The 12,632-nt window shown below is 37.0% G+C and overlaps 1 protein-coding gene across 2 annotated transcripts in view; it reads left to right on the top strand.

The window, feature by feature from the left end:
- Window positions 1-10,813, top strand: part of LOC129144001 (putative inactive deoxyuridine 5'-triphosphate nucleotidohydrolase-like protein FLJ16323) — a 401,038-nt gene extending 390,225 nt beyond the window's left edge. For both annotated transcript variants that reach the window (XM_063811434.1, XM_054684463.2), the window contains one exon: window positions 8,434-10,813. The gene's annotated coding sequence lies outside the window, so the exon portion shown is untranslated. The remainder of the gene's footprint in view (window positions 1-8,433) is intronic.
- The last annotated feature ends 1,819 nt before the right edge of the window (window positions 10,814-12,632 follow it).

Raw genomic sequence — 12,632 nt, 5'->3', positions numbered from 1 at the left:
TAACATCACTTTGTACCACATACATATATAGAACTATAATTGGTCAATGTACAATATAAAAATAAAACTTAAAACAGATTCTGGCAATAATGATTTCTCTCTATTTTCAATTTCAGTGGTTTCAGTTTTTTTTTAAATATTTTCATGGAATATTCTTTTCCATCCTTTATTTTTTAAAATCACTTTATTGAGATATAATTCACATGTCATAAAATCCACCCATTTAAGATAAGTAGTTTTTTAGAATATTCACAGAGCTCTGCATTCATCACTGCAATATGATTTTAGAACATTTTCATCATACCCCCAAGACCCATCCATTAACTTTTAATGGTATTTTTACTTTTAAATGATAGTTACATTGTTATATTTAAAGTGGGTTTCTGTAGACAGCATATAGTTGGGTCTTTTTTTCTGCCATTTTGAGTTTCAGCTCTTCACTTCATTATTTCCATTCTAAAGATTTATGTCAATTTTATCTATTATTATTTTTCTTCTTTCTTAAGAAGGTATCATAGATTATTGATTTAAAGTCTTTACTGTTTTCTAGTATAAACATTTAATGCTATAAATTTCTCTATAGAGAAGATAATTACTGCTTATCTGCCTCCCATACATTTTTATATTATGTGCTTTAATTTTTGTTCAATTCAAAATATTTCATATTTTTTTCTTCTGACTTGGTCTTTTATCCATGAATTACTTAGTTCTATGTCTGCATGTTTTGAATTTAGAAAATTTTAATGATATCTTTTTGCTGTTGAGTTTTAATTTGATTTCATTTTGGCTAGAACATTTAATTTGTAAAATTTAAATTCTTTTACAATTTTTGGAATTTTATTTTTCTAAGAATATAGTCCACCTTGGCAAAGGAAAAAATGTATATTTTTCTGTTGATATGTGGATGTTTCTAACATCACACATATTAAACATGGCTAGTACACGTGAGAAAGTGAACTTTCAATTTTATTTAGTTTTAATTCATTTAAATTTAAATTTAAATAGCTGCATTTGGTCAAAGTCTACTGTATTGGAGCACACAGTAATATAATTATTAAAATATAAGAAAACTTGACTTTTATATTTACCTTCATTTTTGAAGTTGCCACAGATCTTTGTTTATTTGCAAAAAAAATAGGTTTTCCATAATATTCTACACTTTTAAAAAGTTAATTACTCACACAAGGGGTTCCTGGGGACAGCTGGGTGAGCAGGAGAAAATCCAAGCTGGCTTGGGCTTACTAGAAGGAGTGGGTTGGGCCTATATAGTGACTGGCGTGGAGGGATGGGACTGGGGAATGTTCTCACTAGCAGAAAGTTTAAATTTCCCACTGGCACTAAATGAGAATGTGACCTAACAGTCTTTCTTATCAGTCTGTCTAGATGTAGGACCAAGAACAAAAAAAGAATTGAGGTTTAAAAAAAGTCAACAATCAAACATCAAAAATGAAGTCAGACTTTGATTACACCCTGTTTAACTGTATTCTAAGAAATGCAAAAATGAATTAATTTTTGGCAAGTATTAGCATCATGACTCATTCAAAAGAAATACAGGTGTGAAAAAAATAAGTAAGCAGACACATAAATACATTGAAAAGTAATTTAAATGTTTAAATATGACACTTATAAAAGTAAATTAAAATGGAGATCAGTCATGAAGAATCCCTGAGTAGACAAAGCCAGTTAGGCCTCATAAGTAACCTTAACTTTGCTTGATTTGCAAACATAAACAAAACTTAACCTGAGTCAGCTATTTCTTGTAAATGCCAATATTAAAGAAAAATGAAACTTAAGGCTAACCAATCAGAGGTTATCATAGTTACATAACTAAGAACTTTCTGGGAGGACTGACCAAATAAGACAACGGTATAACTGTAACCAGTTAAATATTTGCTTTGCTTTACTTTTACGTTCACCCTATAAAAGTTCTCCCTTTGTGTTAGTCCATTGAACCTCTGAACCATTGCTAATTTGAAACTGCATCATTCATAAATTGCTGTTTGACTAAATAAATCCATTAAAATTTTATTGTGCCTCAGTTTACCTCTTAACCCAAAGAGGTCACAAAAGAAATTCCACTAGAACTGACATTAAAAAAAATACCCTGGAGGCCAGGCATGGTGGCTCACGCCTGTAATCCCAGCACTTTGGGAGGCCAAGCAGGGTGGATCACAAGGTCAGGAGTTCAATACCAGCCTTGCCAAGATGGTAAAACCCCGTCGCTACTAAAAATACAAAAAATTAGCTGGGCACGGTGGCAGGAACCTGTAATCCCAGGTACTCGGGAGGCTGAGGCAGGAGAATCACTGGAATCCGGGGTATGGAGGTTGCCGTGAGCCAAGATTGCACCACTGCACTCCAGCCTGGGTGACAGAGTGAGACTCCGTCTCAAAAAAAAAAAAAAAATACTCTGGAATTTCTTTAGCTTTTTTTTATCTCCCTGAAGTCCCACACGTATTGCTCATAACTTTTTTTTTAACTATTTTCCTTCAGAATTGAAGCTTTATTCTCTCTCTCTCTCTCTCATAAAACTCTACCTGTGTTAGCTTTCCTGTCTACTTTCTCATCTACTTTTGTTCCATACAATGAAGTCCTTTATGTTGTAAGTAACATCCTTTCCTTTCTTATGTTAATGAGCGTCACTCAATTTAGGCCCTTTTATTACTGCAATTCTCTTTTTAAAGTTGTGTAGTATTATAAAGCCAACTGCCAAAACTTGATGATGTAAAACTGTAAAAGCAACAAAAATTCCCTATATCTCATTATTCTGTGGGTTAACTGAGCGCAGCTGAGTGGTTCTTAAACTTCATGTAGTGTTGTCAGGGACAAGATCATTGCAAACTCCATTGAGTAGGGATTGTCAATGAGGCCCATGCACACAGGTGGCAATTATTGCTGGATTTATTTTCAGATTTCAGTTTGGGCTCAACCAGTGTGCTTTGATTCTCCTATAGGTAGCTTCTCAACAATGCTTGGAGTTCTCACAGCATAGCTGATGAACTCCAAGAAGGAGCCTTCCAAAATTTAAAGTTTGAAGCTGCTGAACTCTTAAGGCCCATCTTCAGAAGTTGTACAGTGTAATTTCTGCCTCATTGTATTGGTGAAAACAATTTACAAAATAAACTCAGATTCCAGGAAAAAGGAAATAGATTCAAACTCTCAGTAGGAGAAATGACAAAGACATTGCAGCCATCTTTAATGCCATATCTTTGTATAACTTTTTCCACAAAAACAAAAATTTGTTTATGCTGATTCAAGAGACATTCCTTTTTTTTCAAGCAAGAAAGGTGAAAAGCAATGGAGACTTAAACATTGCCATATGTTGACAATGCTGAAAGGTTTATCTTTTATATTTCATAAATCGAGAATAATCTCACAACCAATAGTAGGTAATACTTATAATTGGCAGCATATATTTTCTTTATAAATGATATATGTTAAGATTTAGTTTACAATTAATAGTGGCTTAGATTTGATGCAATATGATAATGTGGGGTTTGTATGTGTCTACTCAGCATTAATTATTCTCTTTTCAAGCTACAAAAACTAGAAATTCTATTCTATGCCCAATGTTGTTATTCTTTGTGTGCTGTACATGTAGTCTCTGCTACAATAATACCTTTGACAGAAGGAAAAAGAGTCTATGAGAAGACCAACTATATATGTCAGGGTGTTAGTCAAATAGCCTAGGCTACGTTGCTTTAAAAAAAAATCCCCAAATCTGTGGCTTAGTACAATGAAAGATATTTTTCTCCCATGCCACCTGAACTTTGCTGGTTGATGAGGAGCTTCGTTTTATGCAGAGTCATTCACACACCCATGTTGATAAGGTGTTTGTTCACATTTTATCCAGTATCAGATGATCTTATAGTATGGGAGCAAAAAAAAGAGATGAATGGTGACACAGGTACAGACTCTTCGGCTTTTTTCTATTCCTATCTATTCCGCAGTCTATTCATCCTAATAAAGATGGCTTCACACAAATAGAGAAGGAGCTGGATTTGTGGGGTGACAGATGGAATGTTGGGTATGTATATCTCTCTCTACATTGGCCTGCATTTCTTCTAGCCAGTGTGATTAAAAGGACTTCAGGAGTTTTCATATTTAAAAAAAGTTACACTCTAAGTCAATTATTCATGTTAAAATGTCCATTACTAAAGATTTGTTACAGTGGATTAAGAAAGTATCTCTCATTAACACAATTATGTGACTATGTTTTGAATGCTGAACACTTTGAATCATTATTAATATTAACAGGTTGATGTTAATAAAGTTGTGAGAGGTTTCTTTATGAGTGAACTTAGTAAAAAATAACTTGATATTGGGAAAATCTAGATTCAACTCAGTAAAGTCAGCCTCAAGTAGTATGTTTATATGATCCCTGCAACTCAGGCAAGGATAATGGTGCTGGGCTTTTCAGAGTGACAGAGGGAACATATGAAGAATATGTTAAATAAGTGGTGAATGATATCAAAATAAATCTTACTTTAAGTGACTTGCTCCCCACAATAACAACTAAAAGAAAACAATTGTGAGAAATGTTGGTGGTGTTCTCCAAATATTTCTAATTCTCTGCCTTCAGGATTCATGCAAATTTTTACTTTCTCACCTGTTATTATGAATGGGGCCTGAATCAGGTCTGATTCATGGACATGTTATCAGTGTGGTCACATGGTTCCCTGGTTGGAATATTCCAGGCATGTAAGAGAGCCCAGACATAAGCAGAAACTACCGCTAGATGACCACACCTGACTACAGATGAGTGAGCGATCCCCTCTGAGAATGCTTAACTCTTGTAGAGCTGCCCAGGTTGCCCATCAGCTTATGAGCTACTGAATTTTTGTTATTTGGCAACAATAGCAAACTGATACAAAGACCTGGGAGATGACTGTTATCACAGCACATTGACTGCAATGCCACTTTTTCTGAGCACTGATTATGTGTTCCAGATACTGTTCTAAGCCATTTTTATATTATCACATTTGAGCCTTGTACCAATTAGACTGCTATGGTATTATCCTCATTTTACGGTTAAGATAATTTAAGTAGCAGAAAACCAGCAACTCATCTAAGGATTGTAATACATAGTATGGCATAATGGAAAAGTGGGCAGTTTCATATTTAGGCCTGTTTGTATATCACTGCATTATTTTGCTCAAGGTCACAGAAATCTATTTGTACGACATTAGCAAATTGTTTTCTTTTGGCTCGGCTTTCCTCAATTTGGATTGGTGATGTCAAGGGCCTTCCAGCTAAGAATTTAGTTTCATATTCTGCTCTACAATTTTGATTCAGGCTAGGGGAACAGCAAATGTGGTAGATGTAAATTTCCATGTAATAACATTTTGTCTGATTAAAGAGGCAAATCCTTAGGTGTTCTACTGTGACTCTTTATTGTGCAGCTGTATGATGGCTCCCTTGGCTCTCACCCTTTGTCCCACAGCCTGGGCACTCACCCTGATCTCTCCTTTTGGGGTCAGCTAGCATGTATTCTGTTCTGGGTAGTTTCTCTACTCCAAGCCTGCAAAAGGTGACAAGTAATTTTCCAGAGGATATTTAGTGACAATTACTAAAAGAAAAGATTCAATGAGAAAAATGATAAACTAAAGTAGAAAGAAAACAAGATACAATAAAATGAAATTAAATAAAGAACATGGAGAAAACTTCAGGTCTGACACAGGCTCAACGATTATTCCCCAACCCCTTACTAAAATGGTAACTGGAGATGTATTGAGATTTTACCATAGCCTTACGTTCTCTGGTGTGAGGTTGATCAAACTGACCTCATCTTTCAGATTCCTTGGAAATGACCACATGAACCCTTTTGTTTTTCTCAGAACTTATGTTACAAGACACATGGATTGCCAAAGACTGATGCACTCCTGCCTTATATTTTTAAAGCCACCTACAATGAGTTGAAAGAAGACCTCTAAGCCAATGGTTCTCAAATTTTAGTTTGCATCACAATAAAGACTTGTTAAAACATAGGTTGCCAGATACCGGCCTGACTTTTCTTATTTAATTGGTCTGTGCAGGGCCTGATGAGAATCTGCATTTCTAACAAGTTGCTGAGAGATGCTAATATTGCTAGACTGGGGACCAGTGTTGAAACTCCTGCCTTGATTTTTTTTTTCCTTAGCTTAGTTAAAATGTGTTATCTTACAATTTAGTCTTTCTCTTGAACTTGTAGCTATTGGTGCTTTTTACATTAAGTAAACACAGTTTGCTGTTTCTATTTTCCAGTTTCAAGGGTACCACAGCATTCATAATTGTTGCAAAATTTCAAAGCAGATCTACTATAATTCTAGTTATTCTTTAGATTCAGATACACTTGGGAAAAATTGTAGTTACAGTTTTATAGGAAGAAGACTTGGTAGTAGGGTGAATCTCAACTTATTTTCAGGCTATAGTTTTAAAACAGTACTTCATGTAAATCTAGATGGCTCTGATAATTGAAAAAGGAAGAAAACTGCAAATTAATTTGTCCCCTCAATAACTGTGTAAAAGCAGACATTCCACAATGATGTTAACCCCAGGAGATCATGGTGAAAAATAGCCCACTGGTGTTTTGATTACCACAATGAGTTTGTGGAGGCATCACTGATATATGGTTATGATTGTGTATTCACTCACAACTTTATTGAACTCCATTATGAAAGTTTATAGCAGAGTTGCATCATTATATGTAACACGAGCAGCTAGAAAACCCTGAGGAAACATAGTTAAGTAGAGGATTAAATAGCTTTCTTAAAATGGATAGAATAGTCTAGTATTAATTAGAGAAAGGATTATTTTCAACTATGAAAGCCAAGGCTTTCTGTCACTTGCCTATGGGGTTATGGCTCTCTCTGCAATGAAATCAATACAAGACAAGTTTTTGTAAACTGCCTATTTGAAGGACTGAGGAAAACAAATATACATTTTCACCAAAGTAATCAACTTGTAGATTGGCATCCTAACCATCTTCTATAGAAATTATTGATCCCAGTGGCATGGCAGCTGTCACCTTTCTTCTCAGTAAGGGGCCAGCTGTTACTGTCATTGGACTCAAATTCTCTGTCAAACACTGATGTGGAGCACAAAGTTAATGTGTCTCTCAGTCCAATTTGAAAAGTATCTCACATTAATGTATTCCTTTAATTATCCTTTAAAGTAAAACATTCTTTTTATCAAATTCTCTTTTCCCGTAGACATATAATCCAACTGGTATAGTGTTCATTTGTGAAGGAAAAATTAAACCAGAAGATATAATAGAATCATGCTAGTATAATTAATACCTTAAAATTAACTATATTATATGTAATTAATATTTTTAAATTACTCACTAAAATGACTAAATTAAATGCTTTTTCTTTAATAATATGAAAGGTTGGAGTGGCTAGGAAGATTTATATATGGCACAATAAATAAAAGGTGAAAAAAGTTAAATAAAACAAAATCTGGACAAAAGGATACTAGACTTCAAAGTCACGCCTATTTTTTGATGCTGAGAGAGCAGGTGTTGGGCCCGAGCATGGCTTCTGAGCACGCTTGCATATTCTTCCCAAGTGAGCCAAGAATTCATGGCCCTGATGCCTCTTTTCCCAAGCCATTTCTCAGATTTGTGTCTGCAGTGATAAACCTTAAGGGATGAGGTAATGTGTCTCATCAGGATAAAAAAGAGGCATTTCTCCATATTCCATTTCTATAATGTAGCTTGCTGAAAGTACAAACTCCCTCTGGGCCTGTGCATGCCCTGGGTATGATTTAGTGGCAAGATGAACCTAATCAAATATACTGACACTCAGCCTGATTGTTGTGCGGTGAGCAAAGAGGACTTTGTCTTTGATCCAGGAGATTCTTATCTTCTGTCTAGAAGATAAGAATGTTGACTAGAAACAACAGTAATAGGCAGTTCTTAGAAGTAAATTTGCTAATTTAATAGCTATACCAATACAGCTATGCAAATGATACAAAACACAGTCACGTGTAAATTAAGAGCACATGTACATTCCTAGAGTTGCCTGTTTCTGGACACCATTTAATTAAAGTAATTAAACATTGTAAACCAAAAATAAAATCCTAAGTCCCTCACCAAATAAATCCAGAAAAACCTTAAAAACAAAGTTCCCAGCCATGATAGGACAGAAAGTCCGACAGGCTCATTATGCCCCCTCTCTTTTGCAGTTTAGACACAACAACTAACCTCATGAGACTGACAGAACAGACTCTCTGTGGCAATAAGATACAAAATTATAAACAGGACCTAAGGCTATACCAGGTAAGGGTTAAGTCATGCACTACACTTAAAGAATAAACTGTATTCTTTAGGTTTTTTTTTTTCCTTTTTTTTCTAGCAGCTAAATAAGCACTGACCTTAAGATAAGCAATATTAAAACAATTACAAATCATCTACCTCACAGATCATGACTAACTGAAACCCTGTTCCACCAGCCATAACTACAACTTTGATTGGACAAGAAACCGATTTCATTAACTTTCTCCAGTTAAGAAGACTACTGACAGAAGATGGCCAAATGGGAACAGCTCCAGTCTGCAGCTCCCAGCGTGATTGATGCAGAAGAGAGGTGATTTCTGCATTTCCACCTGAGGTACCTGGTTCATCACATTGGTACTGGTTGGACAGTGGGTGAAGCCCATGGAGGGTGAGCCAAAGCAGGGCGGGGCATTGCCTCACCCAGGAAGCACAAGGGATCTGGGGATTTCCCTTTCCTAGCCAAGGGAAGCCGTGACAGAATACCTGGAAAAATGGGACACTCCCACACAAATACTGTGCTTTTCCCAAGGTCTTAGCAACTGGCAGACAAGGTGATTCTCTCCCGTGCCTGGCTCAGTGGCTCCCACACCCATGCAGTCTTGCTCACTGCTAGCCCAGCAGTTTGTGATCAATCAGTGAGACTGCAGCCTGGCTGGGGGAGGGGCGTCTGCCATTGCTGAGGCTTGAATAGGTAAACAAAGTTGTCAGGAAGCTCGAACTGGGCGGAGCCCACCATAGCTCAACAAGGCCTACTGCCTCAAGACTCCACCTCTGTGGGCAGGGCATAGCTGAACAAAAGGCAGCAAACAACTTCTGTAGACTTAAACGTCCCTGACTGACAGCTCTGAAGAGAGCAGTGGTTCTCCCAGCACAGTGTTTGAGCTCTGAGAACGGACAGACTGCCTCCTCAAGTGGGTCCCTGACCTCCGTGTAGCCTAACTGGGAGACACCTCCCAGACAATTCATATAAGTGGCTGTCCCTCTGGGACGAAGCATCCAGAGGAAGGATCAGGCAGCAGTATTCGCTGTTCTGCTATATTTACTGTTCTGCAGCCTCTACTGGTGATACCCAGGCAAACAGGGGCTGTAGTGGAACTCTAGCAAACTCCAACAGACCTGCAGCTGAGGGACTTGACTGTTAGACTGTTAGAAGGAAAACAAACAAGCAGAAAGGAATAGCATCAACATCAGCAAAAAAGGTCATCTACACCAAAACCCCATCTGTAGGTCACCAACATCAAAGACCAAAGGTAGATAAAACCACAAAGATGGGGAGAAACCAGAGCAGAAAAGCTGAAAATTCTAAAAATCAGAGCGTCTTTTCTCCTCCAAAGGATTGCAGCTCCTTGCCAGCAACGGAACAAAACTGGACAGAGAATGACTTTGACGAGTTGACAGAAATAGGCTTCAGAAGGTTGGTAATAACAAACTTCTCCGAGCTAAAGGAGGATGTTCAAACCCATCACAAGGAAGCCAAAAACCTTGAAAAAAGACTAGATGAATGGCTAACTAGAATAAACAATGTAAAGAAGACTTAAATAACCTGATGGAGCTGAAAACCATGGCACAAGAACTTCGTGACGCATGCACAAGCTTCAATAGCTGATTCAATCAAGTGGAAGAAAGGGTATCAGTGATTGAAGATCAAATTAATGAAATAAAGCAAGAAAACAAGATTAGAGAAAAAAGAGTACAAAGAAACAAAGCCTCCAAAAAATATGGGATTATGTGAAAAGACTAAATCTACATGTGATTGGGGTACCTGAAAATGATGGGGAGAATGGAACCAAGTTGGAAAAAGCTCTTCAGGATATGATCCAGGAGAACTTCCCCAACATAGCAAAGCAGGCCAACATTCAAATTCAGGAAATACAGAGAACACCACAAAGATACTCCTCGAGAAGAGCAGCCCCAAGACACATAATTGTCAGATTCACCAAGGTTGAAATGAAGGAAAAAGTGTTAAGGGCAGCCACAGAGAAAGATCGAGTTACCCACAAAGGGAAGCTCATCAGACTAACAGTGGGTCTCTCAGCAGAAACCCTGCAAGCCAGAAGAGAGTGGGGGCCAGTATTCAATGTTCTTAAAGAAAAGAATTTTCAACCCAGAATTTCATATCCAGCCAAACTAAGTTTCATAAGTGAAGGAGAAATAAAATCCTTTACAGAAAAGCCAATGCTAAAAGATTTTGTCAACACCAGGCCTGCCTTACAAGAGCTCCTGAAGGAAACACTAAACATGGAAAGAAACAACCGGTACCAGCCACTGCAAAACAGGTTAAATCATAAAGACTATTGATGCTATGAAGAAACTGCATCAATTAGCAGGCAAAATAACCAGCAAACATCATAATGACAGGATCAAATTCACACATAACAATATTAACTGTAAATGTAAGTGGGCTAAATGCCCCAATTAAAAGACACCAACTGGCAAATTGGATAAACAGTCAAGACCCATCAGTGTTCTGTATTCAGGAGACCCATCTCACATGCAAAGACACAAATAGGCTCAAAATAAAGGGATGGAGGAATATCTACCAAGCAAATGGAAAGCAAAAAAAAAAAAAAAAAAAAAAAAAGCAGGGGCTGCAATCCTAGTCTCTGACAAAACAGTTTTAAACCAACAAAGATCTAAAGAGACAAAGAAGGGAATTACATAATGGTAAAGGGATCAATTCAACAAGAAGAGGTAACTATCCTAAAAATATATGCACCCAATACAGGAGCACCCAGATTCATAAAGCAAGTCCTGAGAGACCTACAAAGAGATTTAGACTCTCACACAAGAATAATGGGAGATTTTAACACCCCACTGTCAATATCAGATAGATCAACGAGACAGAAGGTTAACAAGGATATCCAGGACCTGAACTCAGCTCTGCAACAAGCAGACCTAATAGACATCTACAGAATTCTCCGCCCAAAATCAACAGAATATACATTCTTCTCAGCACCACATCACACTTATTCTAAAACTGACTATATAATTGGAAGTAAAGCACTCCTCAGCAAATATAAAAAACAGAAATCACAACAAGCCATCTCTCAGACCACAATGCATTCAAATTAGAACTCAGGATTAAGAAACTCACTCAAAACCACTCAACTACATGGAAACTGCACAACCTGCTCCTGAATGACTACTCGGTAAATAATGAAATGAAGACAGAAATAAAGATGCTCTTTGAAACCAATGAGGACAAAGACACAATGTAGCAGAATCTCTGGCATACATTTAAAGTAGTGTTTAGAGGGAAGTTTATAGCACTAAATGCCCATAAGAGAAAGCAGGAAAGATCTAAAATTGACACCCTAACATCGCAATTAAAAGAACTAGAGAAGCAAGAGAAAAAAATTCAAAAGCTAGCAGAAGGCAAGAAATAACTAAGATCGGAGCAGAACTGAAAGAGATAGAGACACAAAAAACCCTTCAAAAAATCAATGAATCTAGGAGCTTGTTTTTAGAAAAGATCAACAAAATTGAGTTCCCAAAGAAATACAAACTACCATCAGAGAATACTATAAATACCTCTATGAAAATAAACTAGAAAATCTAGAAGAAATGGATAAATTTCTGGACACATACACCTTTCCAAGACTAAACTAGGAAGAAGTTGAATCTCTGAATAGATGAATAACAGGCTCTGAAATTGAGGCAATAATTAATAGCTTACCAACCAAAAAAAGTCCATGACCAGTTGGACTCACAGCCGAATTCTACCAGAGGTATAAAGAGGAGCTGGCACCATTCCTTCTGAAACTATTCCAATCAATAGAAAATGAGGGAATCCTCCCTAACTCATTTTATGAGGCCAACATCATCCTGATACCGAAGCCTGGCCAGAGACGCAACAAAAAAAGAATATTTTAGACCAATATCCCTGATGAACATCAATGTGAAAATCCTCAATAAAATACTGGCAAACTGAATCCAGCAGCACATCAAAAAGCTTATCCACCATGATTAAGTTGGCTTCATCCCTGGAATGCAAGACTGGTTTAACATACGCAAATCAATAAATGTAAGCCATCACATGAACAGAACCAACGACAAAAACCACATGATTATTTCAATAGATGCAGAAAAGGCCTTCGACAAAATTCAGCAGCTTCTCATGCTAAAAACACTCAGTAAACTAGGTATTGATGGAACGTATCTCAAAATAATAAGGGCTATTTATGACAAACCTACAGCCAGTATCATACTGAATGGGCAATAGCTGGAAGCATTCCCTTTGAAAACCAGCATAAGACAAGGATGCCCTCTCTCACCACTCCTATTCAACATAATGTTGGAAGTTCTGGGCAGGGCAATCAGGCAAGAGAAAGAAATAAAGGATATTCAAGTAGGAAAAGAGGAAGTCAAATTTGTC

The sequence above is a fragment of the Pan troglodytes genome, chromosome 4 (assembly GCF_028858775.2).
Source record: "Pan troglodytes isolate AG18354 chromosome 4, NHGRI_mPanTro3-v2.0_pri, whole genome shotgun sequence".
In the NCBI taxonomy this organism is placed as follows: Eukaryota; Metazoa; Chordata; class Mammalia; order Primates; family Hominidae; genus Pan; species Pan troglodytes.
The sequence above is the reverse complement of the archived record's forward strand: the minus strand, read 5'-3'. Positions and strand labels throughout refer to the sequence as shown.